Source organism: Mesoplodon mirus (genome assembly GCF_964341445.2).
Source record: "Mesoplodon mirus genome assembly, chromosome: 20".
NCBI lineage: Eukaryota > Metazoa > Chordata > Mammalia > Artiodactyla > Ziphiidae > Mesoplodon > Mesoplodon mirus.
This window is the reverse complement of record NC_138996.1, coordinates 29,564,902-29,592,665: the sequence shown is the minus strand read 5'-3', so window position 1 is coordinate 29,592,665 and position 27,764 is coordinate 29,564,902. Positions and strand designations below refer to the sequence as shown.

Genomic DNA, 27,764 nt, shown 5'->3' with positions numbered 1-27,764 from the left:
GAAACTTCACCAGTGGAGGAGGAGAAAGCAGCAGAGGGGCAGGAAGATGCTCCGCAAAGACAGGGTGTGGCTGGGCGCTGTGGAGCCCTGGGAGTGGGGGGAGAGCCCCTGGGAGGGAGCTTGGAGGCCAGGGCGGAGTCGCCGTGGGGCGGGCGCTGCCTCAGGAACAGTGACCCAGAGGGAGGGGCCTACCTACCAGACTGTGCTGGCGTCCCTTCATCTAACAAGTCTATCAACTGGGATGAGGGAGAATTTCGAGTTCTTTATTTTCCTAAAAATAATCCAACTGTGATTCGATCCAAGGATTTGGGGACACTTGAACGCATTGTTGCAGCCCCTCCCCAAAGCTGGGGTCCGCCGGAGCAGTGAGCTGGGGCAGTCACTGGTCACAGGCATGCTGGTACCCCCATGCCTCACCGGGGGCTTGGGGTGCGGCCAGCACGGGGCCCCCATGCGTCCTGAAGGCCGCTACACCGCTGGGGAGTGGGTCCCTGATCCTCTGGAGACAAGCTCAGCTTTGCTCCATCCAGGCTCAGGGAATTGTCTCTTTTTCCATGCTCCACCCTGTCTGGAACACATAAGGTGTTTAATGGCATCTTTATACAACACATGAAGACTAATTCTATTTTCTATGCAACGATAATACTGGGGTGCGAAATAAAAACCAAACCAAACCACCCAAACAAAACCCTGTCACCTTGCTGCAGACTTGGTAGAGGAGTGGGTACATTAGGGTGACCACGCAGACCACATGCTGGGCACCGTGGCAGGCGGTGAGGATGTGAAGTTGAAATCCCTGATTTTCAGGAGCTCACTGTTCGAGGCAGATATAGGATCGCAAATACACAGTGAGAAAATGGGGTGATGGCTATAAAGACATACAAAATATGGAGAGGCCTGGGGCAAAAGCACCTCTCTGACAGATGCCTCCAGGCCAGCAGGCAGCGATGGCCAGGGCAGAAGAGGAGATAGCTTGTGTTTGCTGGCTTGTTTCAGATCTCCTCTCGGTCTTGGGCCTCCTTATCTTTCAAATAGGAATCGGAATAGAATCTTAGGATCCTGAACTAAGAGGTGGCCAGGAGCACGTGGTAAGCGTGGGACGGAGGGATGGGAAGGCTGACTGCACAGCCACCTGCAGGCACCTCATCCCTCCACTTTTGAAACTCTGTATTTGCCGGACAAGACGTGTCGTCATCAGGCTTCATCCCGAGAGCAGCCAGTTTGCAAGCCCACAACTCCTCACCCAGCTCCAAACCCTCTCTGTTCACCTGGCGCAGAGCTGAAGCCGAATCCGGCCTCTGTGGGCAGCATGCCATTAACTGTTAACTTCTCCCACCTGGTGGGGGTCTCTACCTGCAAAACAGCTCAAAGACGTTGTTCTGTGTATCACTTGATGGGGAACCAGGACCCTGCCCCAAGGTTGCTCTATTGTTTCTCTCGACTCCCCCTCCCTTCCCTAATTAACAACTGCTTGAATCTGCCCCATGCAACTCATGGAAGGTCATGGAGGCTGACTGAAGCCTGTTTTCTATAATCAAAGAAATGGGGACACAGGAAGGATTTTGTGCCCAGGAGCCCCACTGGGCCCTGCTCGGTATCAAGGCTCTCTCTAACTCCACTCATGGACATGTTTACATTAATACAGATGCCCTAGCACGTCCCACCCTAGGTATTTATCAAAGATAAATGAGGGCTTCCCTGGTGGTGCAGTGGTTGAGAGTCTGCCTGCCGATGCAGGGGACACGGGTTTGTGCCCCGGTCCGGGAAGATCCCACATGCCGCGGAGCGGCTGGGCCCGTGAGCCATGGCCGCTGAGCCTGCGTGTCCGGAGCCCGTGCTCCGCAACGGGAGAGGCCACAGCAGTGAGAGGCCCACGTACCGCAAAAGAAAAAAAAACAAAAAAAACAAGAGTTGTGGGAACTGCAGAAATGTAGAAACCTTCCCTGCCAGCTAGGAGCTTGTGCTCTGTGATTGAGGTAGGAAATACGTGTAAGAAGTGTTAGCAATCGAACATTTAAATGAAAATTCAAAAGACCCCAAGGAAGGGCCAGGTCATTCGCACAAGTGAACTTTGATGGGGGTCACAGGTGCAGGGAAATCACTGTAGCCTGAGCAGTCATAAGAAGATACTAAAATTCACTTTGGCAGGTGAGGGGGAAAAGCATAGTTTCATAACTTAATATGGATTCTAACAGGGCAGACGTTTTCGGTAACATCTCTTAGAGCCATGCTCCCTTTCCTCTAACGTAAATCTCAGAAAACAGGCACTTCAATCTAGAAACAAAAATGGTAAATCTCTAAGTCTCTCCCAGTTCTGGTGTCTTGAAATTCCATCCACGAATTCAAGGGAGCATCTCCATGAAGTCCCGAGTTAGTCTCAGCCTGCCCACATGACCCCACTCCTCAAGGCTCAGACCAACCCTCTCTTTATATGCTGATAACAATGACGGCTTTGATAATGACAGTGATGGTGTAAATGGCCAGCCTTTACTTACTGTTCACTGCACACCAGGCTGTGCTCAAGCACTCTGCTTGCCTTATGCTCCAAATAATCCTAAAAGGTCAATCCTGTTATTACTGTGTCTTGAAGATGAGGCCCCGAGGCTTCGAGAAAGCTCAGTAACCTTGCCGGGACCCCACAAGTAGGCAGACATGGATCCAGGTGTGACTTGGCTTGTCTGACGCCATCACTGCGTGTCCACCTCCCTGGGAGGCGCCCCCGAGAGGCCTGTTTTAGGTGATCCTCCTTCCCCCAGCCCTCCGGTGCTTGAGTCTTTACCAGTCACTAGACAACCACAGTTTCCTGTAACTTCTTTCAGTTACTTAAATCCCAGCTCGCCCTGCCCTCGACTTATAAAAACATCTCAGCTTTGCGTGAAGACTGTGAGGTCTCTGAAGGCAGGGACTAGGGTCTGACACTTTACAGAGCCCTGAAAGTAGAATTCTTGGTGGAGAGGGGAGGGAGAGGCTGGCTGCCCATCCAGCCAACATCGTTTCATCTACACAACACGACCACAGCTGGAACACTGGGAACAGGTCCCCTTCAGAGTCACCTCAGATATGGTATTGAAGTTGGCTCGTCCTCTGCATGGTTATTTCCATGCTGGCATGTGCTTCTCTTGGTTCTATGTTGCTTTCTGTGAGATCCAAGCAATGGGATAAACTTCGATAGATTGTTACAACCAAGAGAGAACGCTGCGTGGAGCCTAATCTGTCCTTGTAGATAAGGCCACACCTTCAAGACTCAGCTGGGGGAGGAACGGCAGAGCTGGAGCCGAGCCTCCCATGTCAAACATGGTTTTCTTCCCCTAACACAGCAGATGGTCTCTGTGTCTGCTGTCCTCTGAGCCTGGAAGTCCCAGATCCCTCTTCCCACGTCCACCAAATGAGAAACCACCATGGGCTGGGCATGGTCGCTAAGGTGTCTGTAGCCTTTTATCAACAGCATTGCTGGGCTGCTCTCTGACTGGCCCAGACTTCCAGTCACCTTAGGTCACCCTGGTCTCCTGCCCATCATGACTCTGTCCCTCTGCTGAATGGGGGACGACTGACCATACCCTCCTGGGAGGAAGCACAGAGGTGCAGCCTCTGGGTGAGATGAGCAAAGTCTATTAAGGGGACCCTTCTTTGAAAGGAGAGGCACGAGCAGATCCTCTCATGTCCAGCCACGAGAATTTTCCGAGTTTCTGGTTAGGGTCACTAGTCAAATGAAGGCAATGTGCCACAGATGCCCCGTCACCAGGGCTACAGTAAAAACCTAATAAATGGAAAACAGCAACATTGCCTGATGAAAAACTGGGTTTTTCCAAGCAATTTTGTCAGCAGAAGTTTACTGCTTTTTGATAGAATTGAAAATAAACAGGGGCTTCCCTGGTGGTGCAGTGGTTAAGAGTCCGCCTGCCGGGCTTCCCTGGTGGCGCAGTGATTGAGAGTCTGCCTGCCGATGCGGGGGATGTGGGTTCGTGCCCCGGTCCGGGAGGATCCCACATGCCGCGGAGCGGCTAGGCCCGTGAGCCATGGCCGCTGAGCCTGCGCGTCCGGAGCCTGTGCTCCGCAGCGGAAAAGGCCACAACAGTGAGAGGCCCTCGTACAGCAAAAATAAAAAAAAAAAAAAAAAAAAAAAAAAAGAGTCCGCCTGCCAATGCAGGGGACACGGGTTCCAGCACTGGTCCGGGAAGATCCCACATGCCACGGAGCAGCTGGGCCCGTGTGCCACAACTACTGAGCCCACGTGCCACAACTACTGAAGCCCACGCACCTAGAGCCTGTGCTCCACAGCAAGAGAAGCCGCCACGATGAGAGGCCCACACACGGCAGCAAAGAGTAGCCCCTGCTGGCCGCAACTAGAGAAAGCCCACATGCAGCAACAAAGACCCAACGCCGCCAAAATAAATAAATTAATTAATTAAATGAAAAAAAAAATTTTTTTAAGAAAAAAGAAAAGAAACAGAAACAATAGAAAGGCAGTATTTTAAATACACCTGGGTTTTAGTAAATCATTATGGTAATGTGCTACATAATTTTGGAAAATTAATTCTGGTTTGGCTATTAGCAATAAAATGATGAAATGGTTAATGGGCTCCATAATCATTCTTCCAATAATGTCTGGGAGAAAATGAAGTTAAAGCAAATCTAATTTAGAAAAGCAAGTGGAATTCAATGGTTGAAAATGTCAACAGAAATGATTCTCATCTGTTGGAAAAAAGTGTCTAATGCACACGTGGAACTATATAACCAGAACACAGAAATTTAGCTTCTCTGTTCACATGAAAACCTCAGCTTCATCTGAAATGCTGAAGATGGCAGGACAGGAAGAGGATGAATTCACGCCGATAGGGAGTCTGCATCTGTGGGACCGAGTTGATAAAGGCAGCCACAGCCAGGAGAGTAGGTGTGTACGAGGGCCAGAATTTGTTTCTGTGCACACCAGGACCCACACTCACAGAGATGTCTAAACAGAGGAGGCACTTCCTGGCCCCGTGACGGCTCACCTTTTTTCTATCTGCTGGCCCACAGAGCTTCCTTCCAAGTGTCTCAATCCACCTCCAAGGACAGGGGAAGCAAAGAACAGCAAAAAAGCAACAATTTTGCTCAGTCTTTGTACAAATGCTCTTTGCTTTTACTGCAACCTGAAACTCAGAGCAACGTAAGTGACACGAGCCACAGATCGGTGTAGCATCACTGAAAGCCTAACATTTGAGGAGTGCGTAAGGTATGGCACATAACTGCCTGCAACTTCTCTGCTGAAGTCATTCTTCCGAGAAGAACTTCTCTACTATGTCTGAGTGGGCAGAAGTGAAGAAAAGCACATGCTAGAGTGAGGACCATGCTTAGGCAGGGAGCCCAATCCCAGGTGCATATTTTACAGATATAATGGGGAAACCTTGAGGCACAACCAAACCGAGGAGGGAACTTACACGTGTCCGGAGCTGTGGAGGGCAGTGGAGAGTCCCCAGTGTAGCTACTTGGTTGGGACTTGGTGAGGTTTTGTGCACAGCTGGGGTCTCTTGTCTCTGTGACCCATGGGTCTGATGGGTAGGCAGCTGCTGATGGAAATCCCAAGGATTAGTGTGGCTGCTTAAGTGACCTTGTCAAGTTGCCCCAGTGATGCAGCAAAGTCTAGAGACAGGAGCTTACTTTCTGTTTCTTGGCTCCACTGCCTCATGTTGACTTGTTGCAGCAAAATAAATCAAACATTTACCCTTCCTTCTGCTTCTCATTCCAGCTCTAAAACTCCTACTTCTTTTCAAGGCAACGTGGATGCTCTAACTAGTGCAAAGTCACATACAAGGAAGTAGATAAACAGAAGTCAGGGAGATTCATATTTCAAGATATTATCCTTCCCTACCAGGAGGAAAAGTGTACTGATGGAAAATACTCAGCCAGCGTTCTAAGCCAGAGAGCCTCATAGGTCCATGGAAATTGCATGTATTTTAAAGAAAAATCTTAAGAGGAAAATAAATAAGCTACTTTATATAGATGTTTCTCCTTTGACTGAAGGACAATTGTGCTGTCTACAATAGTTGTTAGAGCTATAAAACCTTAAAAGGGCATTTATAAGAAGGAAACACAGACTTGCTGTGATTCCTGCTGTTACAAGTGAAGTGCCCCCTTGCGCTGCCTTGTCTTATCCTGGGATGGAAGGAAAATTGCCCGGTAGACAGTGTCTGCACAAGATCTTGTGAAAGCTGGGCCTTCAGGTGACTTGCAAGTATCATATGTTTACATATGATGGCTTCCTACCTTATCAAGGCTCCACTCACAGGTTGCCTTCTCATTAGACCTACCTTTAGTATTTCAGTTAAAATTGCAACGTCCCCCAGACACTCAGAAACCCCCTCACACTGGTCTATTTTTCACCCTTATTAATGTGTGAATAAATTTATTAAGTTATTAATTACCCCAGGATGTAAGCTTCACCAGGGCAGAATTTTCTTTTTTCTCTTTTGTTCACCAATGCATCCCGGCTCCCAGGACAGTGCCTGGTACATACTAGACACTTAGATACTTGCTGAATAAATAAATGAATGAACAAATCAATGAAACACATCCTTCATATAAAAAATGTTAAATATGCAGGTTCATGTTCTAGACCAGAAGATTCTATTGATGTCACAACAGAATTGAAGGAATATACCAGGAGGGTTGGTAAATGGAGATGTTTCCAGATTATGTTGCTTATTTACTTGATAAAGTTTGATGTTCCTATGGCCTGAAAGTTTGTCCCCTCAAAATCCACAAGTTGAAATCCTAATGCCTGATGTGATGGCATTAGGAGGTGGGGCCTTTGGGACGTGCTTGAACCCCGAAGGCGGAGCTCTCATGAATGGGATTCGTGCCTTGTAAAGCTACCATTGTCTGTGCTTTGCCTGAAGCTTTTCCTGTATTAACTAGAGATTCAAGGTGGGGATGGTGGGAGAGGATGAGGAATAAGGGACATATGAGCACAAACAATAAGAGGCAGAAGAAGATAAAAAGACAATAGAAGACAAAAAGGTGGAGCAGGACAACACAGCTTGCGGTTTATAAAGCAGACAGCACACGTGAAAAGATCAGACACTCGCGTCAGCTGCTGTTGGTTAAATAGGCTGTAATGAGCTACCTTGGGAAATCTATGTAACACACATGACATGAGTACTATGGAAAAGGAGACCAAGAACCAAACTGTAAAAAACGGGCAAGAATGTCTTTCTAAACTTGTTGCTTAGAAAGGAGACAGATTTTTTAGTTGTATTCCTCTTTATAATATTTTAAAATTACTGATCACTATTATTTTATTACTGAAACAATACAGTAGATGGAATATACTATACGCTTAATGAAAAATAGAAAATACAGACAAGCGTAAAGAATAAATATCTACAAACCATCCATAATTCCACCACTCGGAAGCAACCACTGTTGTTTTTAAAAGAAGCCCTGTTTTTAAGCCTCAGATAGCTATGCAGGAAACGTTCACCTTTGGAAGAGGCAAGGTCCACCATGGGGCACATGTGCCGTTAGTTGTGTTCACGTGTTCCTCTGCACACGGCCCTCAAACTACTTATATTAGAATCGTCTGGTGCGTTTATTTAAATGCAGCATCCCAGGCACACCTGTGGCTTCTTAGTCAGAATTTCTGGGGCTGAGGTCTGGGCAGCTGCTAATCTACAAGCTACTCAGGAGATTCTAAGGCACAGTACGGTTTCAACTGCTGGTCCAGACGAACGTTTCCCAAGCTCGCCAGGATGTGTGCACGAGGATCACCCGACGAGCTTGTGAAAGCTGCCGTCCCATCCCCATGAGATTCTCTTCGCTTTGATCATGGTAAAACCCACACACTTCTGTTACCCAAGATCATGGTAAAACCCACACACTTCTGTTACCCAAAGTCTTTCCGGTTGATTCTCTGCAGCCAGATTTGGAAGCCCCTGCTTTAGATCAGTTGTTTCCTATTTTTGTTAAGCCCTCAAACGCTTTGTCCCAATGACTGGGCTTTCAATTAATGTGTAAAACAAGCGAAAGCAATTACTGTTTGAATCAGAGAAATCTGGGCAAAACTTGTGCTCCCCGCGGTGCCCAGAGGGCTCCCCATCCTGCAGCCTAAACACCGCTGCTGGGTGGGGGAGACCCCGCGGGTGACGACGCACAGGGCCCGCACTCTGTGGTCTGCAGTTGTCATGTGTTTGATGTTCCACAGGGGACACAGCAGAGGCTGGCATCTCATAATCAACCCACGAACTTTCACAGAATGGCTGAGGTCTAAGAGGGGCAAGGCCCAGTTCACACAGACGTCCACTGCGTCTGGAACTCAGCCCAGGGTCAGCGCCAAATGTGACACATGGGTACAGAATCAAAACGCGATTGCTCCTGCTCTGTGAACACTGTGTGCGCGTGGAAAACACTTGCTCGACGTCCTGTACAATGCTGGTCTCTGAGCGCAAACAAGGGCTTTTCCAGGGAATGGCGTCAAGGGAACAGGACCGCAATTTCTAAAACAAAACTAAATGTTAAATTACCCTTGCCCGCTTGATCCAGTGTCAGTTCCCCAACAGTGCTTTTCACAGTGGCAACAGGAAAATGGTAAAAGTATTTCAGACAGTATTTTGGTTAAGAAAAGGGCAAAAATAAAAAGAAAATAGCGTTCTGCAGCAGGGCCTTGCCAAAAGTGCAGCAAATCAGAATTCTCCGGCTCTTCCGGCTTCCTGGGGTTTAATTTAACCTGTGCTTTGGCATTCCTTCTGCCCGCCAGTCTCCCCAGAAGAGGTGAGATGGCTCAATGAAATTTCACGCATTCATACCATCCGGGTTAAGGTACAGAAAACCACATGCTTTTTCTAGCAACTACAGGCATTTATCTTGACAAAGCCAGTGGAAAGAGGTCTGTATTACATACTAGATCCCTCTCTACCTCCTCAGATGTAGATCCCTCTCTACCTCCCCATAGGGAAGGATGGAACATTCAAATTTGGGTAGTTGAAGGAAGATTTAATAAAGGGACTATGTACACCGGTGTGGACAGGGTTTAGGAAACCCAGGAGGGATGGTGTAGTCCCTGGGGCTGGGGAACGCGAATGCCAGTCCTGTGTTCACCCTGGGTGAGCAGAGTCAATGCCAGGGAATAAGGCCGCAGAGGTGGGACCGCCTGAGCTACGCATCCATTCCTGGTGAGAGGGAAGACCTCCTGATAACCCAGGAAAAGCGGTTTATGGTTATGGAAACATAGTAACGTTTCCTTATTGCTGATGAGTAGATGCCACGATGCTGTTTATAGTGGATTTGCATGTGAACTTCCATTCTTTTTATGGCTCTCACAAGGTGGTTTGTTAAACGTATAACTTAAACAATTTACCGTTTAGAAGTGAGACATAGGAGAGGCAGTTCCCCTTAAACAAGGTCTCAGACGTGCAGTGTTTTCCGCTGGAATCCCGTTCGTCGGAGCCCTGTCGATAGGACGTGGGTGTGGGGCGAGCTGGTGAGGCAGAAGATAGATGGACCCAGGCTGAGCAGCTGGAGTCTGTACCCCTGGACAGATACTCCAAGACGAAGACAGCAGCAGGAGGGAGGAGGACCTGAGCCCAGCCCAGATAAGAGATAACGAGACCTCATATTCCTCATTCTCGAGGTCAAGGAGACTTCCCGATTACACACGTGCAGAAAGGCTCCTGGGGGTCAACAGGAGGGGGCGCCACCCCATAGTAGGTGATGTCAACCTACCCATAGGACTCTGTGCTAGAATCCATCTTGGCTAAGAGATGCACGCACACACAGGGCAGGACCTTGAGATAAACCAAATACAGACTCAGAGCCAGACAGAGCAAGATGATTGGCCAGAGGAAACCCAGAAGAACTGCCGAATATAAGTGATTCAAACTACCACGAGGGCACGACTCTCTGAGTCCATCTATGTGTCTATCCACACTTACTCTTTTTCCTCCTAATAAATACTTTGTTTCACTGCTTTCCATCTCTGTGGAAATTCATTTCTACAGAGCCTAAGGGCCAGGGCCTTGTCACTGGCTGCTGGTCTAGTGGACAGGATTCAGCGCCCTCACTGCCGCGGCCCGACTTCAATCTCTGGCCGGGAGCCGAAATCCTGCCTCAGGCCGCCTCAGGCCGCCTGAGATCACCACGTGCAGTGTTTCCCACTGTAATCCCCTGTGCCTAGGAGCCCAGTCCAAGGGACGAGGGTGCATGGCGGCAGGCACGTGGGTTTGGGGGGCAGAGGCCTGGGGGGCAGCGACGTGGGTGTGGGGGACAGGGGGCGGGGACGTGGGCGTCGGGGGGAGTGTGATTACATCTCAGGTTTGAGGGTGCCAGCGACTGTGACCGTGACCTTCACAAGAGCCTCTCAGTTCTGTTTTCTCCCCACCTCAGGTGAGACCTTGGGTTTGCCCTGTGATCTCAGTTCTCTGAGGGGTCTAAGAAGCATTGTTGATTGTCAATTTGTTCACTTTTTACTTGTAAAACCACAGGGGTGGCACCATCCAGGCTGCTTACCTGCCAGCCTGGACCCTGGAGACTGGCAGGCCACGCCCTGAGCTCAGGCGCGTCTCAGCTCCGGGCCTGGGGACTCTGGAAGGCTGTAGATTTGCGTCCTCCTTCCTGCCCGCAGGTCCGGCCCTGCACAGCCCCGGGGCCCCACCCTGCTCCCCTACTGGCCGCCTGCTGTGGGTCCTGCCTGTTGGGCGCGCAGACAGCCTCTAGAGCTAGAAAAAACAAAGACGTGGATTCTCCTCTGGGCGCCAGAAGGAACCCTCCCCTGCCAACACCTAGTAGGACCCTGACCTCCCGAGCTGTAAGATAAAGGGGGTTGATGATGGGGTGGGGGGGACCGGGTGGGAGAGGAGGAGGCTGGGCAGCGGGCAAATGCTCTCCCTGCGGGCAGCTCCCACCTGCAGCGAGCCCACCCGTGGCCCCTGGGGCTCGCGGCTTCCTGGGCTCTGGGTTGGACCGTCGGCCCCCCTCTGAGGGAGCAGACTTCTCAGCAGAGGCCCTTGGCCGCTCAAGCCCTCGGCATCAGCCAGACCATCCGTCAGGGACAGAGCCCCTCCTGGGCCACCTGCTCGCACGCCCGCCAGCATGCTGTGTGCCTCTCTGTTCACCCGGGTAATCATTCACCCTCCCCTATGGGCCATCACTGCAACGTCTCCTAGGGAAGAAAAACAAATCCAATGGAAATAAATAAAGCAAAAGCAGATTTTTTAAAAGAAAAAAGACCACCCTGAGGGCTGTCAGCAGCAGCTTCATAGGTCGGTTCACCAGACTCCAGAGGCAGCTTTTGGGCTTTGAACAATCCCCCTCAGCCCTGAGATGAGGGTAAGACGCCCCCACAGAGAGCACAAGGCTGGGGGAACAGTTCTTTCACCGTAGACTCCTGCTAGTCTTCCTTCCAATCTCCAGTGGGAAGACGGGGATAAAACCTAAAAGTGTGAGGTAGGCATTCCATCCTTTAAAATAAGCGGATAAATAAAAATCCAGACTTCACATGAGTTTGGAGCACTAATCCACCTTGCAAAGGATTCTTAACAAGTCTTCAAGCAAATGGAGTTAAGTCTAATTAGGCACAGCTTTAAATATCACTGAAAGCAAAGGCCCACGTTCCTGACTACAATAAATGACAGTGAGGCATCCGGCACTATTTAAAACACAGTAAGTGATTGTATTTAGCTGCACAATGGCCGAGGGCGGGGGCAGGGGCTGGGGTGGAGTTCAGGCTGGAATGCTCGTGAGGGCGCAGGGTGGCTTTAAATACAGCTCTTGTGGTTGGGATTAACAGATACACGCTACTACATATAAAATAGATAACCAACAAGGACCTACTGTGTAGCACAGGGAACTCTACTCAATATTCTGTAATAACCTATAAGGGAAAATGTGGTGCTTCAAGGACAAAGGACAGCCCAGCCTGAAAAAGTTTGTTACACACCCCACCAGACTCTCTCACCCTCCGCGCCATGTTGCGATGGGAACGAAATTCCTGAGCCCACCTGGGCAACGGGACTGTTCCTCTCTCGTCCCAAATAAGGAAAAGCATCTGCCTTGTCCCACTCCCACCCTATAGAAGGAAGGTATATATATGTGCCTTGACCAATTGAGAAAAGAAATTTTCACCTCGGACCATTCTTTTGTTCTCTGGCTATAAAAACCGACTAATAGCACACGTTCCGGGTTGGCTCTCCCGGACTACTAGGAAGTCGGCCCGCTGTTCTGGCAGCGACCCTTCCCTCTAATAAATTCCATCCTCTGCATTCAGCCTTGTGTCTGGAAATTCTTTTCCAACCTGCGTTTGGACCACGACAGAAAAGAATCTAAAAGGAATATATATTCAGTTATGTACATGTAACTGAATCACTGTGCAGTACAACTGAAACTAACACGGTATTATAAATCAACTATACTTAAATAAAAAATACGTAAATAAATAAAGTTCTCGTTCTGAAGGGTGCTCGAAGCTGAGAGCTTGCACACCAGGCTCAGCCGTAAACCACATTTTGGAGGCATGTGTCGTAAGGACCCTCTACTCAGCGTGGTCCAAAAATCAAATGTCTTTCACGTGTGGCCCCTTGTCTACGCATGTACCTAGATGTATTTGTGATAATAAAACGCACATTTCTGAAATGTTACTGAATAAGTACCTTTTTGTCATTATGCCCCTTTCCCAATACACAAAAATTCTGAGTACAAGGGTGGTCCTCGGCCTTTCTTAAGTAGCCACAGTTTATTCCCCTACAACACTGACTGACCTTATTATCCTGTAGAAACTAGGTGAAAGCCCTTTTGTAATTTTATTATTATTATTTATTTATTTTTGCGGTACGCGGCCCTCTCACTGCTGTGGCCTCTCCCGTTGCAGAGCACAGGCTCCGGACGCGCAGGCTCAGTGGCCATGGCTCACGGGCCCAGCCGCTCCGCGGCACGTGGGATCTTCCCGGACCGGGGCACGAACCCGTGTCCCCTGCATCGGCAGGCAGACTCTCAGCCACTGCACCACCAGGGAAGCCCCCTTTTGTACTTTTATAAAACTAGTAATTTGTACAAGCACAATTTCAGTAAAAAAAAATTGGAGGGGGAGAAAAACAATAAGCCATAATAAAGAAGTGATTATAAACTGTCATTCTTAGATCATATAATCTGACAACAACCAAACCAGTACAGACCCCGGTGTTGGTCCTGGGTCTCCAGTTTTTTTTTTTGTTTTGTTTTGTTTTTTTGCCATACTCAGGCCTCTCACTGTTGTGGCCTCTCCCGTTGCAGAGCACAGGCTCCGGACGCGCAGGCTCAGCAGCCATGGCTCACGGGCCCAGCCGCTCCGCGGCATGTGGGATCCTCCCAGACCGGGGCACGAACCCGCGCCCCCCGCATCGGCAGACGGACTCTCAACCACTGCGCCACCAGGGAAGCCCTAGGTCTCCAGTTTTTATACTAACACAGGTGCCAGGAGTTCTGCCCGCCCCACAACCTGGAAACAGCAAACGCTGAACATGTCTGTGTCATTCTGACATTTCTGGGAATATTTCATCTTGAATAAAAAGGGGAAACATGAAATAAGAGATGCTAAATCCTACATAGCTTTATCCAAAACCCAAGAGAAAAGCAAAAATACATTTTAAAATATTTCTATTATAATCACTTTTTTAAACTGGAGGGTGTAAACACCAAGTTGGGCATTATTCAGAAACGTGCTTGGGCCTGACTGGCTGAAGGTTAGGTCAGTCTTAGCTGCATTTTCACAGTCAAACCTACTGTTTCACACTCAAGTCAGTGTGGTAAACGAAATATTCAGGAAGAAAAATCATAGTATTAGTATTAGTTTCCTACTGCTGCTAGAACAAATTACCACAAACTTAATGGTTTAAAACACGCAAATTGATCACTCTATGGTTCTGGAGCTCAGAAACAGAAAGGGGTCTCTCTGAGCTAAAATCAAGGTGTTGGCAGAGCCGTGTCCCACGGAAAACCCATTTCTTGCCTTTTCTTGCTTCTGGAGGTTGCCCACCTTCCTCGGCTCCCGGGACCCTCCCCCTTCAAAGCCAGCCCTGACCACCAAGACTTCCCTGCCCCCCTCTCCCTGGTTCCTCCACTCACTCATAAGGACCCTGATGACACTGGGCCCACCTGGGTGATTCTGGCTGTCCGCCCACCTCACGGTCAGCTGATAAGCAACGTTTACCGCTCAGCCTAAGGTAGTCGCTGTTTCTGGGGATTAGGACTTGGACATCTTTGGGGCCTTACTCTGCTGCCCACAGATGGTTTACTGGTCTTCACAGACAATGGTTCTGCACAGGCAGATGATCCTGTGCCTCCGTCCAGTATGGGGACAAAGGCACAAGCGTTGCCACTGAGCCACCAACGCCTCCCACTGGAAGCAGGACTGTCCCGACTTGCGCCATCTGTGAGTTCCACCCCACTGGTGCTCCAGGCTCCCACCAAGAGGACCCCTGCATCCCCACTGCCTTGCCACCATCTACTCAGCTCGCGCAGGCATTTCCTGCTGGTGCCCCCGACCCTCGGAACTCTCAGTCCAGCCCCTCTGTCCCTCTGAGCCACTGTCACAGTTACAACCTTTAATTTATTACCAAGTGACTTCAGGTGCGCCTCTCCGAGTTGGACTGTAATCTCCATGAGGGAGTGCAGTTCTGTTCTGTTCCGCATCGGAGCTGTGACACAGTTCTAAGAACCCGCACTTAGATGGTGCTCTGGGAATGTTTGCTGAAGGAACGAGCCTCCCGCTGAAAGAAAATAAGATGGGAGGAGCTTTACAGAGGACGGTGAACAGCTGGTGACGCGGGTTTGATGACTGAAGCTGACGGGTTATCAGGATGCAGGATCTACCCAACAGTGCCTCTGTTTTCATCAGTGGAAACTGTTCATGAGACGGTGGTGAAGGGGCCAGACCGACAGGCTCAGCCCCAGCTCGCCCGCCCGCGGCAGACCCTTAACCCCCTGTGCCTCCTTGTTTTCTCTTTTGCAAAACACAGTAGTGGTACCTGCCCCACCCTCCCCTCCCCCTAGCAGTGTAGTGATGGCTGAGAGCACGGTGATCAGTCTTCGGACTTGGGCAGAGCCCGGTGCACTGTGAGTGTCCCCGAGAGCCACACACTGTCCTCGTCAGCACAGCTGTCAGAAGTCCCCACGCCGCGCCACAGCACAGCCGTCATCCGTGGACCGGCCAGGAACTGGAGTTCACTCGGAAAAGAGGGATGGAATTGTTTTTTAAAGCACGTCAAGGTGGTTTATATAATGTCATTTAATTAACCCTTCAAAAAAGGACCTAACGTCAAGAGTCTCTAAACTGATCTCTAAGGGTCACTAGTGAGCAAAACGGTGTGAGGACATCGTACCTAACACGTCCTCACTCCTTAACCTTCGTTTTGCTCACTAGTGACCATTAGAGGTTTAGGGATCCCTGACCCTAATTTAAGGTCCATTTCAATAATAATAACAAGTCGTCAAGAGTGAACAATCTATTACTTCAAGAGAGGGGTTAATAAATTTGCTGAGTGGAAATGAACTCACTAAATCATCAGCCCTGGGGACGGAATGAACTGCCCTGGGGCGGGGGAGCCACAGCGGCAGTCCACACCTCATGGCAGATCACAGAGGCCTTGGGAGGGAGCAGCAAAGAACTCCCAACAGTTTCTCCTGTTGGAGAAGCATGAGGAGAGATGATTCTAATTAGAAAAGAACAAAATGCTGAAGGTCCCATACGATACAAGATACCGCATGTAGGGCTAATTAGCCCTTTAAAGAAGAAATTACCTGCCTAAGCAGTAGACAGTGAGGGCTAACTTCATAATAATCATCTCTGACTCTAACTGGAGAGCTACCCTTTGGAAGCAGAGCTCAGAGAAACAATTTGCAGATAACATCAAAAGAGATTTAATCATATGCCTTCCTATTTGAAAATGTTAGCTGCCGCTGTGCAGACATAATCACTTATCTACCACACGAAAGATAAAAACTCAGCACACCCACTATTTCTCCTCTGCAAAAAATATTTTTTCTCTGATGGCTCGTTTTCTAACCAAGAAACTTACTGCTTATGTGGTGGCTTATTTTCTGCTGCTAAAGTATTAACTGTTCAAATGTCTTGAGGTGAGAATATGGAAAAGCGGACTCCTGGGCTCTCTCAACGTCACTGTACAGGAAGCTGGGAAATGGAACCGAGTTTTACAACTTTGGGAATCAGGGGCAGGAGGGGAAGGGGCTAAGGAAGCATGAAAGCCCAGGGTCTCCCGCACCCCAGGGTCGCCTGCCCCTTACCCCATCTGAGTGTCCTGTCCCTGCCACACACCGAAGGCAAAGAGCAGGGCAGAGAAGAGAAAGCGGTGGAGTCTCGGGGACCCGTCATGCATCAGGGATGAGGGCCTGGGCAAATCCATGCATCGCTCGGCTGGGGATGCCTACCCCTGTTTGAACTGGCCGTGGACCCTGGCTCTGTCCCAGAGATAGGGGTGCTGGGGGGTTCCCTGGGCTGATGGGCCTGAGAAAGGGGAGCTGAGACCCCTCTCACATGGCGGGAGGTAAAACTGAAGGCCAGTCTGCGTGCTAGTTCTTTGGCCCATGACCCAGCCTTTTAGCTAAGAGTCGGCCAAGGAGAGGTGGGCGGGGAGGGTGTGGCCACCGTCATTCTGTGTGAGTCAGGGGATCCTGCAGGGGACGACAGCAAACCCAGGTGGTGTCCTGGTCTCTCTGCAGCTCAGCCCTGTCCCTGCCCCCACGAGCCTTCAGGACCAGGCTGGCTCAGCAGACCCGCTTCCCTCAAAGATGAATGCTGATTGCCTGGAGTCAGCTCGGGGCCAGGTGGAGACATGCTGCCCAGCTGGGCGGGGAGAAGATGTTAGGCAGATGGGGAACGTACAAGAGCCATGAACGTGAGGGACAAGTGCGACAGCCAGTTATCACTACTCTTCTCAACAGTGCACTGGAGAACAAGCCTTTGCAGTAAAATAAAAAATAAAAACCGTGAGTTATAACGGATGAGAGAAAGCAAAGCTATCATTTTCTTGCAGATGATACGACTGTCTACCTATAAAATCCAAGAGAATCTATGAATAAACTACTCAGATTAATAAAAGTTTAGGGCTTCCCTAGTAGTGTAGTGGTTAAGAATCTGCCTGCCAATGCAGGGGACACGGGTTCGAGCCCTGGTCCAGGAAGATCCCACGTGCCGCGGAGCAACTAAGCCCGTGTGCCACAGCTACTGAGCCTGCACTCTAGAGCCCGTGAGCCACAACTACTGAGCCCGTGTGCCACAACTACTGAAGCCGGTGTGCCTAGAGCCTGTGCTCCGCAACAAGAGAAGCCACCGCAATGAGAAGCCTGCGCACCGCAACAAAGAGTAGCCCCCGCTCGCCGCAACTAGAGAAAGTTCATGTGCAGCAACAAAGACCCAACGCAGCCAAAAATAAATACATTTATAAATAAATAAATAAATAAATAAAAGTTTAGCAAGATTTGCAGAGGACAAGAGCAATGCACAAAATTCATATCAGTTCTTTACAGTAGCAATAACCAAGTGGGAATTACAATTTAAACTGCGTCATTCATAGCCCCAGCAAAATCTATAACATTCATAGTTGCAGCAAAATCTAACAAATGTGCAAGATCTTCACAGAGAAAACAACAAACGTGTTATTAAAAGATATAAAGGAAGAATTTAATAAATGGGGGAAAATTTCATGGTTAGAAATTTTATCCAATTTCGTGGATAGAAAGATTCAATTTTGTAAGTGAATTCTCCAAAATCTTTTTTTTTTTTTTTTTTTTTTTTTTTTTTCTGTACGCGGGCCTCTCACTGTTGTGGCCTCTCCCGCTGCGGAGCACAGGCTCCGGACGCACAGGCCCAGCGGCCACGGCTCACGGGCCCAGCCGCTCCGCGGCATATGGGATCCTCCCAGACCGGGGCACGAACCCGTATCCCCTGCATCGGCAGGCGGACTCTCAACCACTGCGCCACCAGGGAGGCCCCTCCAAAATCTTTAAATTCAATGAAAATTCAATCAAAACTCCATCAAAATATATGGGGAACTTAAAAAACTGATTTTAGAGAATATGTGTAAAGAAATAGCTTAAGAAATGCTTGGGGGCTTCCCTGGGGGCTTCCCTGGTGGCGCAGTGGTTAAGGATCCGCCTGCCAATGCAGGGAACACGGGTTCGAGCCCTGGTCCAGGACGATCCCACATGCAGCGGAGCAACTAAGCCCGTGCACCACAACTACTGAGCCTGCGCTCTAGAGCCCACGAGCCACAACTACTGAGCCCGAGAGCCACAGCTACTGAGCCTGCATGCCACAACTGCTGAAGCCTGAACGCCTAGAGTCCACACTCTGCAACAAGAGAAGCCACTGCAATGAGAAGCCCGCGCACCGCAACAAAGACCCAACGCAGCCAAAAAAAAAAAAAAAAAGAAAGAAATGCTTGGAATGATACACTACCTGGAATTGGCTTCAAAAGAATCTGGGGCAGGGGTGGGGGTACCAAGGGCGAGGCATAGATGAAAATAGATCGGGCATGAATTGATGATCACTGCAGCTGGGATTGGGCTATCCCATTGGGTCTACTTTTGTATGTTTAAAATTTTCTATAATATAAGGATAAAAAAGTTTGAGAAGGAAAAATACCAAAAACTCTTTTTTTGAGAAAAAGCCAAATTGGGAGAATTTACAAGAAAGTGAATGTATCAAAGGTGCAGTCAGGAAGACTGTGACAACAGTACAGCAGTAGGAAAACAGCCCAAAGGACAAGAAGAGCTCAGAAGCAGTCCTGTGTGTACTGGGGGTTTGGTAATCTGATGGTGGTGGCGTCACAGGGCAGCAGGAAACACGGACATTCAATATAGAATGTGGGGAGACTGGGTCTCTCTATCGGGAAAACCTGTTAAACAAGATTCCTGCTTTACGAATAAGACAAATGAAAGCCTGAACGTGACCAACCAAAAACTAGTAGGATGAAATATAGGTAATATAGGATTTTGTGATCATGAACATAGTGTGAAAAGAGGAAGGGGAAGAATAATTAAGACAGCGTGGTGCCACTTAATGTAAAGTAACACTTTCAAAAATAAGTGTGTATAATGGACACATGTACATATGTCAATTTTTTAAAAAGGAATATAAAAATACAAACCACCAAACTGTTTACCACCGGGTGAGTGAGGACAGGCCTCTGTGTTGTTTGTAAAGGATTCCTGAGCTCTATCTATGATGTATTTTTTCTTTTAAATGGATTAGAAACAAGGATGACAAAATATATAGTTAAATATATAATTAAATTTGGGTTATGGAAACACAATGTGTTTTGTAAAAATTCTTTATACTTTTCCTGTATCTTTAATTTTTTTTCAAAATTGCAAAAAGACAAAGAAATAAGAAATCATTCAAAGAAATAACATCACTAAACAAACAGAGCCAAGACAAGCTCTCCTAGGAAAACAGCAGAAGGAAGAGCTGTAAGGGCTCCAAGGAGAGACTGCAGGACAAGGACAGAGGATCAGGAGTGGACGAAGGAGGAAGAAGCTGGGAGGTGAAAGCTCCAACAGAAGCCATCAGAGGTAGGAGAAGCAGGTGGGAAGTGCTGTCCTAGACACGGGGAGCAAAGCTGAAGTCACTCAGGATGCTGGGCATGCACAGTGCAAAGCGGTTAAGTGACTCGGGGCCCAGGGAATGATGTGGAGACGATGGGAAAATAACGTGTTTATAACTGGTGCTCCTAAAGAAAAAAACCAGAAGAAATAAAAGAGAAAAAATTAAAGATATGAGTGCATAAAGGTATCTTTAAAAAATGAAAAATTTTAATCTCTTGGTCTTATGTTCCAGGAAAAAAAAGTGATACAAGAAGATGGATATAAAATACCTTGATTAAGTAACTCAACTTCAAGGAGAGAGAAAGACCCCTGGTTTCCAGAAGGGAAAGTATAAAAGGCAGGAAGACGTCCAGAAGCCAGAGCCAGGGGAAGGGACTGGGGGCGCCAGGCAGAGGGAGGGGGTCTGTCATAGCCACTGGCTGGCTCACACAAGAGGGCGGGGTCCTTGTGGGCCTTGGGCAGGGACAGAGGTGATCCACACCCAAGGAACCAGCTGAAGGGAGCTTCTCGAACGCTTAATAATGGGTCTGAATGCCCTGCATTGGATCAAACTCCGTAGGAAAGCTCAGGAAGGGCCCCTAAGGGGCACCAGCTAATCTTTCAATTACTGACAAGACTGGACCAGGGAGCTTAACTGATTTTTCCAATACTCCACAGCTGATTAAGGAGAGCCAGAACTCCTTCTAGCTTTTATTGAGTTCTTAATCTGCTGCTCTTTGTTGGAAAGATCAAATGTATAATATTTGTAGTTTTCTCCATTTATTTTGTAAAATAATGTATTTTAAAAATATTTTATTTCCATATATTTACACATAGATTATATATCATATAAAATATTTATATAATATATAATATAGAACTATATAGAATACTATATACTATATATAGTATAGCTATATATTATGGTTATAACATATGTAACTATAATACTATATACTAAATATTTTACACTCAATATATTTTATATACAATATAGTATACACTATATTGTATATATAGTATTCTATATATTATATAGTATATATGGAATATTTAATACGTTCTATATGTCATATACCATATGTAATATATATTATAATTACATACTAAATACTAGAAATACAAATTGTTACAGAATTACATAATCTGCTACAGAAGCATACATACATACATAACTATATATATATATATACATATACATACATAACTATACATATGATAACCTAAAATATATAACGCATGTCATACACACGCATAACTGAGAACAATGTCAGCGGCTCACCTGCTGGTGCCCTCCTTGCTGACCCGGCCAGAGGGCATTTCTGTGTCTGCATCTTCTTCCTTCTATTCTTCAGCCATCTCAGGACCTCTGATCCCTCCCCAGGAGGCTCTTCCGCAGCCTCCTGTCTCCCAGGGTTACACTAGCTCCATTCGTGACAAGACCGCGTTTGTATTTTCTCATTTATGGCACTTCTTTCTCTTTCCTATGACGTTACAGTATATCAAGCTTGGAGCACCGTTTCCCCAGGGGTCACTCCCCCGTGGCCTCTCCGGTACATTCTGTGGCACTTGGCACTCGACCACATTGTGCGGATGAGGTGCAGACATTGCTTCTCCTCTGTGCCTTCGGAACTGCGCTTCACAGGTTGAGAAAAATCTTACTTAAATAAACTCTGTGAGGCTGGGATTCAAAGCAGGAAGCAACTGTGGCTGAAACTTCCTTCTGGACAATCATCTGTTTAAACAGCAAGAAGTAGCCTGTGAAACTGAAAGTAAACGCAAAGATGCCTTTGGACAATGTATCAAAGGGACTGGAAACCAATCCTGCTTAGTCCTTCTAAACGGTGCCTGAAAAGACAACGAATCACCCCAAATTGAGGAGGTGTACATTGGGAGCAACGATATATATATTTTTCCCCCTTTTTCTCTTTTTGTGAAAGTGTATGTGTATGCTTCTGTGTGTGATTTTGTCTGTATAGCTTTGCTTTTACCATTTGTCCTAGGGTTCTTTCTCTTTTTTTTTTATTACTTAAAAATTTTTTTTCATAATATTTTTTAAAAATTTTAATAACTATTTTATTTTACTTTATTTTATTTTATTTTACCTTCTTCTTTCTTTCTCCCCAGCAGGAACGCAACCTGCCAATTAGAGAAACATAAGACAAACACAGTCTCTTGGGGCTGCGTGGTGAAGGGGGACACGTGTATTTAATGAGACCTTCGAAGGGGAAGCCAGTTACAGACCTAACATCTCCGTGGGCAGAACAGGGAGAAGCCAGCACCCCAAGGGGAGAGAATGCCAGGAAGTGCCAAAATTACGCAAACGGTACGGGGGAAGCTAAAAACAGACCTTCACAGTTAACCTCCTGTAAGGAAGCCCATGGATCTCCTAACAGAATCAACACAGTTGCCCTGCCAGGCACCTGAGAGCATCTGGTCTGAGGTGGGAGCAGCCAGCCTCAGCCGGGCGCCGGGCTCCTCCTCCAGTGTTGTCGACTCCGGGCACCACGTACAGTTCGGCTCCTGCCTCTGACTAACGTCCCTCCCCTCTCCCCCTCCACAGCCCTGACACCCACCGTTCCAGTCCCTGACCCCATGAATGTGACCCTTTCAGATGCCCCACGTGAGTGGGATCATGTGTGCTTGTCCTGTGATGGCTCATTTCCCTGAGCGTATGTCCTCCAGGTTCATCCATTCCACTGCATATTAAGAATTCCCTTCTTTCCCGGCAGCCTCGGCGTGCGCTGTAACCTCCCCACCTCCCCCCTTATCACCAGTGTCAGTTCTTGTTTGGTCGTATCGATATGTCTTTGGCTCTGTTACCTACATGGTGTTGTAGAACGTGGACCTGAGTCTGAGCAGTGGGCGTGGGACTCCGAAGGAGGTGCTGGGTCCAGGAGGATAAGGTGCAGGGGGAGTCAGCTCATCATCGGCAAGGAGACGGTCACCAAGGAGACGTGAGGAGGCAGGCTTGGCCCTCCTCACCTTCACCCAGTGGAGTTCCTGGGCTGACAGTCTGGTGGCTGCTCCACCTTTCAGACCCCAGTGTGACGACCGGCTGGAAGCTGCTGGGAGATTAATTTTCCGATTATGTAACTTTGTGGAAACGCAGAAGACCCTGGACAGTCACTTGAAGTGAACATATGGGCTGTGACATCTCATCTATGAATTTCGTAAGCAGAAAACACATGGCTTGGGAGCTTCAAGATGGCGAAGAGTGAGACGCAGATATCACCTTTCTCCCCACAGATACATCAGAAATACATCTACATGTGGAACACCTCCTACAGAACACCTACTGAACGTTGACAGAAGACCTCAGACCTCCCAAAAGGCAAGAAACTCCCCACGTACCTGGGTAGGGCAAAAGAAAAAAGAATAAACAGAGACAAAAGAATAGGGACGGGACCCGCACCAGTGGGAGGGAGCTGTGAAGGGGGAAAGGTTTCCACACACTAGGAGCCCCTTCGCGGGCGGAGACTTGTGGGTGGCGGAGCGGGGGGAGCTTCGCAGCCGCGGAGGAGAGCGCAGCAATGGGGGTGCGGAGGGCAAAGTGGAGAGATTCCCGCACAGAGGATCGGTGCTGACCGGCACTCACCAGCCCGAGAGGCTTGTCTGCTCACCCGCCAGGGCGGGCGGGGCTGGGAGCTGAGGCTCGGGCTTCGGTCAGAGTGCAGGGAGAGGACGGGGGTTGGCGGCGTGAACACAGCCTGCAGGGGGTTAGTGCACCACGGCTAGCCGGGAGGGAGTCCGGGAAAAGGTCTGGACCTGCCGAAGAGGCAAGAGACTTTTTCTTCCCTCTTTGTTTCCTGATGCGCGAGAAGAGGGGATTAAGAGCGCCGCTTAAAGGAGCTCCAGAGACGGGCGCGAGCTGCGCCTATCAGCGCGGACCCCAGAGACGGGCATGAGACGCTAAGGCTGCTGCTGCCGCCACCAAGAAGACTGTGTGCGAGCACAGGTCACTGTCCACACCTCCCCTCCCGGCAGCCTGTGCAGCCCGCCACTGCCAGGGTCCCGCGATCCAGGGACAACTTCCCCGGGAGAGCGCACGGCGCGCCTCAGGCTGGTGCAACGTCATGCTGGCCTCTGCCGCCGCAGGCTCGCCCCGCATCTGTACCCCTCCCGCCCCCTGCTTGACTGAACTAGAGCCCCCGAATCAGCTGCTCCTTTAACCCCGTCCTGTCTGAGCGAAGAACAGACACCCTCCGGCGACCTACACGCAGAGGCAGGGCCATATCCAAAGCTGAACCCTAGGAGCTGTGCGAACAAAGAAGAGAAAGGGAAGTCTCTCCCAGCAGCCTCGGGAGCAGTGGATTAAATCTCCACCATCAACTTGATGTACCTGCATCTGTGGAATACCTGAAAAGACAACAAATCACCCCAAATTGAGGAGGTGTACATTGGGAGCAACGATATATATATATTTTTCCCCTTTTTCTCTTTTTGTGAGTGCGTATGTGTATGCTTCTCTGTGTGATTTTGTCTGTATAGCTTTGCTTTTACCATTTGTCCCAGGGTTCTGTCTGTCCCTTTTTTAAAAATTATTACAAAAAAAAATTTTTTTTTAGGGCTTCCCTGGTGGCGCAGTGGTTGAGAGTCCGCCTGCCGATGTGGGGGATGTGGGTTTGTGCCCCGGTCCGGGAGGATCCCACGTGCCGTGGAGTGGCTGGGCCCGTGAGCCATGGCCGCTGAGCCTGTGCTCCATGGCGGGAGAGGCCATAAGAGTGAGAGGCCCGCGTACCACAAAAAAAAAAAAAAAAAAAAAAAAATTAAATAATTTTTTTATTTTAATAACTTTATTTTATCTTCTTTCTTTCTTTCTTTTTTTTCCTCCCTTTTATTCTGAGCCATGTGGAGGACAGGCTCTTGGCGCTCCAGCCAGGTGTCAGGGCTGGGCCACTGAGGTGGGAGAACCAAGTTCAGGACACTTGTCCACAAGAGACCTCCCAGCTCCACATAATATCAAATGGTGAAAATCTCCCAGAGATCTCCATCTCAATACCAAGACCCAGCTCCACTCAACAAACAGCAAGCTACAGTGCTGGACACCCTATGCCAAACAACTAGCAAGACAGGAACACAACCCCATCCATTAGCACAGAGGCTGCCTAAAATCATAATAAGACCACAGAAACCCCAAAACACACCACACCACCAGACGTGGACCTGCCCACCAGAAAGACAAGATTCAGCCTCATCCACCAGAACACAGGCACTAGTCCCTTCCACCAGGAAGCCTATACAACCCACTGAACCAACCTTAGCCACTGGGGACAGACACCAAAAAGAACGGAAACTATGAACCTGCAGCCTACGAAAAGGAGACTCCAAACACAGTAAGTTAAACAAAATGAGAAGACAGAGAAACACACAGCAGATGAAGGAGCAAGATAAAAACCCACCAGACCTAACAAATGAAGAGGAAATAGGCAGTCTACCTGAAAAAGAATTCAGAATAATGATACTAAAGATGATCCAAAATCTTGGAAATAGAATGGAGAAAATACAAGAAACGTTTAACAAGGACTTAGAAGAACTAAAGGGCAAACAAACAGAGATGAACAACACAATAAATGAAATTTAAAATTCTCTAAAAGGGATCAGTAGCAGAATAACTGAGGCAGAAGAACTGATAAATGACCTGGAAGATAAAATAGTGGAAATAACTATTGCAGAGCAGAATAAAGAAAAAAGAATGAAAAGAATTGAGGACAGTCTCAGAGACCTCTGGGACAACATTAAACACACCAACATTTGAACTGTAGGGGTCCCAGAAGAAGAAGAGAAAAAGAAAGGGACTGAGAAAATATTTGAAGAGATTATAGTTGAAAACTTCCCTAATATGGGAAAGGAAATAGTTAATCAAGTCCAGGAAGCACAGAGAGTCCCATACAGGATAAATCCAAGGAGAAACATGCCAAGACACATATTAATCAAACTGTCAAAAATTAAATACAAAGAACAAATATTAAAAGCAGCAAGGGAAAAACAAGTAACACATAAGGGAATCCCCATAAGGTTAACAACTGATCTTTCAGCAGAAACTCTGCAAGCCAGAAGGGAGTGGGAGGACATATTTAAAGTGATGAAAGAGAAAAACCTACAACCAAGATTACGCTACCCAGCAAGGATCTCATTCAGATTTGATGGAGAAATTAAAAGCTTTACAGACAAACAAAAGCTAAGAGAATTCAGCACCACCAAACCACCTTTACAACAAATGCTAAAGGAACTTCTCTAGGCAGGAAACACAACAGAAGGAAAAGACCTACAATAATAAACCCAAAACAATTAAGAAAATGGGAATAGGAACATACATATCAATAATTACCTTAAATGTAAATGGATTAAATGCCCCAACCAACAGACACAGACTGGCTGAACGGATACAAAAACAAGACCGTATATATCCTGTCTCCAAGAGACCCACTTCAGACCTAGGGACACATACAGACTGAAAGTGAGGGGATGGAAAAAGATATTCCATGCAAATGGAAATCAAAAGAAAGCTGGAGTAGCAATTCTCATATCAGACAGAATAGACTTTAAAACAAAGGCTATAACAAGAGACAATGAAGGACACTACATAATGATCAAGGGATCAATCCAAGAAGAAGATATAACAATTGTAAATATTTATGCACCCAACATAGGAGCACCTCAATACATAAGGCAAATACTAACAGCCATAAAAGGGGAAATCGACAATAACACAATCATAGTAGGGGACTTTAACACCCCACTTTCACCAATGGACAGATCATCCAAAATGAAAATAAATAAGGAAACACAAGCTTTAAATGATACATTAAACAAGATGGACTTAATTGATATTTATAGGACATTCCATCCAAAAACAACACAATACACATTCTTCTCAAGTGCTCATGGAACATTCTCCAGGATAGATCATATCTTGGGTCACAAATCAAGCTTTGGTAAATTTAAGAAAATTGAAATCGTATCAGTATCTTTTCCGACCACAACGCTATGAGACTAGATATCAATTACAGGAAACAATCTGTAAGAAATACAAACACATGGAGGCTAAACAACACCCTACTTAATAACCAAGAGATCACTGAAGAAATCAAAGAGGGAATAAAAAAGTACTTAGAAACAAATGACAATGGAGACATGACGACCCAAAACCTATGGGATGCAGCAAAAGCAGTTCTAAGAGGGAAGTTTATAGCAATACAATCCCACCTTAAGAAACAGGAAACACCTCGAGTAAACAACCTGACCTTGCACCTAAAGCAATTAGAGGAAGAAGAACAAAAAACCCCCAAAGTTAGCAGAAGGAAAGAAATCATAAAAATCAGATCAGAAATAAATGAAAAAGAAATGAAGGAAATGATAGCAAAGATCAATAAAACTAAAAGCTGGTTCTTTGAGAAGATAAACAAAATTGACAAACCATTAGACAGACTCATCAAGAAAAAAAGGGAGAAGACTCAAATCAATAGAATTAGAAATGAAACAGGAGAAGTAACAACTGACAATGCAGAAATACAAAAGATCATGAGAGATTACTACAAGCAACTCTATGCTAATAAAATGGACAACCTGGAAGAAATGGACAAATTCTTAGAAATGCACAACATGCCAAGACTGAATCAGGAAGAAACAGAAAATATGAACAGACCAATCACAAGCACTGAAATTGAAACTGTGATTAAAAATCTTCCAACAAACAAAAGCCCAGGACCAGATGGCTTCACAGGTGAATTCTATGAAACATTTAGAGAAGAGCTAACACCTATCTTTCTCAAGCTCTTCCAAAATATAGCAGAGGGAGGAATACACCCAAATTCATTCTATGAGGCCACCATCACTCTGATACCAAAACCAGACAAAGATGTCACAAAGAAAGAAAACTACAGGCCAATATCACTGATGAACATAGATGCAAAAATCCTCAAAAAAATAGTAGCAAACAAAATCCAACAGCACATTAAAAGCATCATACACTATGATCAAGTGGGGTTTACCCCAGGAATGCAAGGATTCTTCAATATACGCAAATCAATCAATGTGATACACCATATTAACAAACTGAAGGAGAAAACCCATATGATCATCTCAATAGATGCAGAGAAAGCTTTCAACAAAATTCAACACCCATTTATGATAAAAACCCTCCAGAAAGTAGGCATAGAGGGAACTTTCCTCAACATAATAAAGGCCATATATGACAAACCCACAGCCAACATCAT

The 27,764-nt window shown here is 47.2% G+C and overlaps 1 long non-coding RNA gene across 1 annotated transcript; it reads right to left on the bottom strand.

The window, feature by feature from the left end:
- Positions 1 to 254: 254 nt before the first annotated feature.
- LOC309795738 lies at positions 255 to 22,693 on the bottom strand. The gene is made up of 3 exons (XR_014292354.1): positions 20,828 to 22,693; positions 14,559 to 15,168; positions 255 to 568 (listed from the first exon to the last, which is right to left on the bottom strand). It is a non-coding gene; the product is annotated as an uncharacterized lncRNA (long non-coding RNA).
- Positions 22,694 to 27,764: the final 5,071 nt, after the last annotated feature.